Here is a 6,093-nt window from a genome sequence, read left to right on the forward strand (position 1 = left end):
AGGTACTGAAGCCACCTAAAAGAGAAATCCTCTTTCTTGATTATACACAAAGGCAGGATTTGGTGGCCAACACTTTTGAGGTCACATTTTTATAAGCATTTTTGGTTTGTTCTGGTAGTTTTCAGGAACCTGTTCAGTGTTCCAGGTTAAGTGCATCCCAGATCATGTTCTGCTGATCTTTAGTGTTCACACATACAGTACACTCACATGCTTTTTTTATAAACTATATCAGCATGATGCTTCAACATTTTATTCTATTTCTCATCTTCACATTCTGATCAAGTCAGTGATGCTGTCTTTAGATGAGTTTCAGACATAAATAGGGTCTTCCAATGTTCTAGTTTAACATAAAACACCATTAAATATTAGTTTGTAAAATATGCCAACCTGAAATTAAAGCTGAAAATGCTTTATTTTGACCAACTGTGAGCATGTGACTGCACTTTTTCATTTTGTTATGCTGTTTTGTTGAGGTCGTGTTCCTAAGGCCTGTAGTTACAGTTGGTGCTATTAGCAATAAACATTTCACACCCATCATGATGATGTCTGTTAACTTGTGAATGTAACTGTCTTGAAAAAAAAAGGAATCTTGCAGTGAAGATCATTCCCGGGCAGTGGTCAGAAAAAAAGAGCTTTGACTTGAAGGTATGTGCTAGTTTAAGTGTATGGTGAATAATATGAATTACACTAGTCCTCTTTTAAGGGATTTTATTAACGAGCCTTTATTTTCAATGTAATACAGGGTTTTCCAAGCCAAGACTATGGAGTTGACTGTGGGATCTTCATGCTGATGGTAATTTTTCTCTTCTCTTCTTGAGATTCATACAGAAGCTAATTTAAGCTTCTAAAAAAATGAGATTTTTATTTTTTCTTCCAAATAGTCTGCTCTGTATGTGGCACTGGATGCATCATTTGACTATACTATAGTAAGTATTCTATTTACTTTCACAGAAATGGAGTCTTGAATCTTTTGAAAGTTGTTAAATATGTTTCATATTAATATTTTACAGTCGTGTATCGTTTGTAGCAGTGTATACACCTGAGACTGTCACCTGTCTGTCTGTCCTGCACTCTCTCTCTGTTTCTTTCTCTCTGATTGTGGAATAAAAGTATGAACATGTATTTATGCCTACAGGAGGGAGGTTGAACGTCTGGTGTCTTGGTGCAGCCACAACAACCTGGTGCTGAATGCCCAGAAGACAGTGGAGATTATTGTGGACTTCAGGAAGCACACAGCCCCACTCCCCCCCATCATCCTGACTGACACCCCCATCACCTCTGTGGACTCATTCCGCTTCCTGGGTACCACCATCACCCAGGACCTGAAGTGGGAGCCCACCATCACCTCCGTCATTAAGAAAGCCCAGCAGAGGATGTACTTCCTGAGGCAGCTGAAGAAATTCAACCTGCCAACACGGACGATGATGCAGTTCTACACTGCAGTCATCGAGTCCATCCTCACCTCCTCCATCACCGTGTGGTACGCTGGAGCCACTATCAGGGACAAACAGAGACTGCAGCGTGTTGTGCGCTCTGCTGAGAAGGTGATTGGCTGTAGACTCCCATCTCTGCAGGACCTGTACACCTCCAGGACACTGCGGCGTGCAGCCCGGATCTCAGCTGACCCTTCTCACCCTGGACACAGTCTGTTTGACCTGCTCCCCTCAGGCAGGAGGCTCCGGTCCATTCGCACCAGAACCTCTCGCCACAAGAACAGTTTCTTCCCCTCTGCTGTTGGACACATGAACAATAACCACATGACTGTCCCCGCCACTAACACATGACCCTACGCTGTGTCACTGCATCATTTCATGTTTGGCACTGATCACCACCTGCACTCATGTATATATCTTTCTACGTAGCACTCATAATTCTTATTCTCATGTATATATCTCATGTATATCTCATGCACATATCTTTCTTTCTACATAGCACTTTAATTCTTATTGTCTGCACTGAAGCACCGCAGCAATTTCCTAATGTTGTAAACCTCAACATCTGGCAATAAACCCATTCTGATTCTGATTCTGATTATAAGGTACTTATATCATTCTAGTGTTTTCAGTGTGGGGAAGAGTACTCAGGGCCCTTAGGTTACACACTGTGAAAGGCAGTAACAAGTTTAATATTCAGAAACCTAAAGTATGTATCAGCAGCAGAATGGACCTAAAAATAAATGTCTATGTTTTTTCAGTTCTATGAAGCTTTGAGCATTTTGTATTAGTAAACGGCACTGGGCCCTCTGACCACCACCATTAGGCAACAGGTGAAGTGTCTTGCCCAAGGACACAACGACAGAGTCTGTCGGAGCCAGGGCTCAAACCGCAACCTTCTAATTACAAGACGAACTGCCAACTCTTGAGCCACAATCGGCACACACATAGAACAAGAACTGTGGATTCAAGAGCAGATAGCAAGTTTATATATTTGCAGTGGGCAGCTGACAGTAGTTTTTAGCTGCCACAGCTGAATTTTAAAGGGAATGAAGCACAGACAGGCTTTTAGAAATAATTTGCAACTTGACAGTTAAAGTTACTACGAACACAAATACCCACATACATACAAGCCTGAACCGCTGACCTCAGTATTTCCTCTTTCAGACAAAAAGAAACAGACACACACTCCCCAGTGTAGTTGTAGTTGCTCATCTTAATTGTAAGACAAGGGCATGCTGACCACGATTGATGCAGAGCTTTAGTTCTCTGTGATGTTCTGTCTCCATCTTTCATATGAGATTTACCACATGTACAAGTTATCTTTTCCTTTAACTGCATCCTGTGACAGCAGCACTCTGTCAGGATGAGGTCGTGGACGAAAGAAGGAGGACCCAAACGCTGGACTCACAGGTAGGTGAAGATTGGTGTTTTATTGTCAACGGAGTGAACAAACAGAACAGAAGTAGGAAACGGCTGGCCGGCTGGACGACTGACTGAATGGATGAATGAAAGACTGACTGACAACTGACCGGCTGACCTGACGGAACTGAACAGAGGACAACCTAACAGCGGCGAGAACAACATCACAATAACATCAATGACACGACATTGGACTGGTTGAACTGAGGGACATAAATACACAGGCTGAGTGATGAGAGATTAGAACCTGGTGAGTACACAGCTGAACATAATGACCTAATGATAAACGGGAAGAGGACGGAACATAATGCACATGGACCAAGGCTAACACAATAAAACAGGAGGTGAAGCAGACAGAATATAAACAGTGAACATGAACTAAGAATACTGGGTCAAAGACCCAGAAACCCTGACAGTACCCCCCCCCCCGCAAAGGCCGGCACCCGACGGCCAAAAGAACGAAAAACCAGAACAGGGCGGGCGAAGGGGGCCCAGGACGGAGGGACGGAGTCCACACAGAGACAGTTAGGGAGGGTGGCCACGTGGAAGGCAGCAGTGACCACTGAGCCGGTCCGGTGGGCGGCTGCGGCGGTCGAGACGAGACAGTTCAGGGGGCCGACCGTGCGGACGGCAACGGCGGCGACGTGGACACAGTTCGGGAGGCCGACCGTGCGGACGGCAACGGCGACGATGACAGCGCTGGTCCGGGGGCCGACTGTGCGGAAGGCAACGGCGACGATGACAGCGCTGGTCCGGGGGCCGACCGTGCGGAAGGCGACGGCGGCCACTCAGGCGAAGAGGGTCCGGGGGCCGGCCGTGTGGAAGGCGACGGCGGCCACTCAGGAGAAGAGGGTACGGGGGCCGGCCGTGCGGACGGCGACGGCAGCCACTCAGGAGAAGAGGGTACGGGGGCCGGCCGTGCGGAAGGCGACGGCGGCCACTCAGGAGAAGAGGGTCCGGGGGCCGGCCGTGCGGAAGGCGACGGCGGCCACCCAGGCGAAGGCGGTCCGGGGGCCGGCCGTGCGGAAGGCGACGGCGGCCACTCAGGCGAAGAGGGTCCGTGGGCCGCCCACGACGGCGATGGCGCCCGGCCAGTGGCCTAGCCAGCGGTCTAGAAAACGGCCGTTTAGCTCCAGACCCAAACGAGGCTGGGCCAGGCGAGGCTGAAGGCACGGAGGCTGGGCCAGGCGAGGCTGAAGGCACGGAGGCTCTGAGGCTGAAGGCTCTGAGGCTGAAGGCTCTGAGGCTGAAGCCGGACCAGGCAGAGCAGAAGCAGAGGCCGACGCCGGACCGGGCGTGGGTACAGCTGAGGCAGAGGCCGGGCCGGGCGCGGGTGCAGCTGAGGCAGAGGCCGGGCCGGGCGCGGCTGAAGCGGAGGCCTCTGGCTGGAGACAGGCAGGGCCAGTAGGCGCGGACGCCTCTGGCTGAGGAGCGGCCGGGCCAGCGGGCGCGGAGACCCCTGGCTGAGGAGCGGCCGGGCCAGCGGGCGCGGAGACCCCTGGCTGAGGAGCAGGAGAGCTCACAGCTGGCTCTGGGTGCTGTGGCTGCAGGTCCGGGAACTGGACGGGATGGTGGACAGGCGACTGGGAAACAGGAGGCAACTGGACTACAGGGCACTGGGCGGCAGACTGGACTACAGAAGAGTGGAGGACAGGTGGAGACTGAGCTACAGGTGACTGGAGGACAGGTGGAGACTGAGCTACAGGTGACTGAACTGACTGGAGTGAAAACTGAACAGCAGGTGAGGGAACTGACTGGACTGGAAGCTGAACAGCAGGTGAGTGAACTGATTGGACTAAGGAGACTGATGGATAAACAGAGGCCGGTGAGGCTAATGGCTGAGCTAAAGAGTGAGCTAGTGAAGGGGACAACAGTGCAGCCTGGGCTAATAAAGCTGGGGCCTGAGCAGGGGACACCTCAGCTAGCCTAACCAGTGATAGTGCGAGGGCATGAAAAGCTGGATCAGGAGGTGGATGAAGAGGTGAAGTGGCAGGTGGACCGGTTAGCTCTTCCAAGCCTCCAGGGGGGTCAAGCTGGGTTCTGGTTGCCCTCAACCTGGGCGCTGGGACGGGCACGGAAGGTGGCTGGACACCAGTCACCCCCACCTGAGAAACAGAAGCAGGTGTGGAGGCAGACCGGGTCACAGCTGCCCTCCTCCTGGGGGCTGGCACTGGTGTGGGCGTAGGCTGGGCCCCCATGCTGGTGGGAAATGGCTGAATAATGGGTGTGGAAATAACGACTGGGTGAGTGATACTGACGGGTTTATTGGGGAGTGTTCTGGTCTTCCTGCCACCGCTATTTACAGTCTTTAACTGAGCTGTCTTTGGGGAAACAGAGCAGAAAAAGTCTACCCAGTCCACATTGTCGTCCAAGAGGGACGTTCCCCATGAATCGGAGAGGCGTCTATTATTTATCTTATGTGAAGAGTCAACTGAGGAAGGTGGCAAACAGTCACTGGGACTCACCGCCGGGAGTGGCTGGAAATAGTCCATGTTACGGTGGCGTGTGTGCCGCTTTCTCCGGGTAGAGGAAGCGGGCGGGGTAAACAGATGAGCCTCTGGCACGGGAGCCTCCATTGAGCCGAGGTGAGTAGAACGGCTGGCGGGCGAGCGAGGAGCGGAGCAGCGGGAGAGCGAGCGGCCGAAGCTTGGCCTGTGATGCCCACTCTCCGCGGCGAATGCTCCGCTGCAGGTGAGGCAGCAGGTGGAGGACCGCGGCGTCTCCGAGGCCCGCCCAGAGCCAGACGAGTCCCCTCGAAGACGTGCTCCCTCTCTGAGAAGAGCCGCTGTTTCCACCTGAGCTTCTCCGCCCAAATGGAGAGCGCTGCGTCCTGCCGCTCGAAGAGGTCCGAGTCCGCTGGGTCCACATCGTGTCTTCGTGGCACGGGTCGTGTCATTCTGTCAGGATGAGGTCGTGGACGAAAGAAGGAGGACCCAAACGCTGGACTCACAGGTAGGTGAAGATTGGTGTTTTATTGTCAACGGAGTGAACAAACAGAACAGAAGTAGGAAACGGCTGGCCGGCTGGACGACTGACTGAATGGATGAATGAAAGACTGACTGACAACTGACTGGCTGACCTCCGTTTGCAGACCCCCCATTCATCTCACCTGAGACGCCTTTGTTCTCTGGCCCTGGAGGCCGCAAACGCCGACGCAGAGGGAGAAGATCTGGCGTTCTGGTTCGACTGAGACGGCGCACTTACAGACCACCGTTACCCAGTTTATTACTGGCTAATA

At 52.3% G+C, this 6,093-nt stretch overlaps 1 long non-coding RNA gene across 1 annotated transcript; it reads left to right on the forward strand.

Annotated features, from left to right (window-relative positions):
- Positions 1-583: 583 nt before the first annotated feature.
- Positions 584-892, forward strand: LOC113017887 (uncharacterized). The gene is made up of 3 exons (XR_003271608.1): positions 584-645; positions 743-793; positions 882-892. It is a non-coding gene; the product is annotated as an uncharacterized LOC113017887 (long non-coding RNA).
- Positions 893-6,093: the final 5,201 nt, after the last annotated feature.

The sequence above is a fragment of the Astatotilapia calliptera genome, unplaced genomic scaffold (assembly GCF_900246225.1).
Source record: "Astatotilapia calliptera unplaced genomic scaffold, fAstCal1.2 U_scaffold_26, whole genome shotgun sequence".
NCBI lineage: Eukaryota > Metazoa > Chordata > Actinopteri > Cichliformes > Cichlidae > Astatotilapia > Astatotilapia calliptera.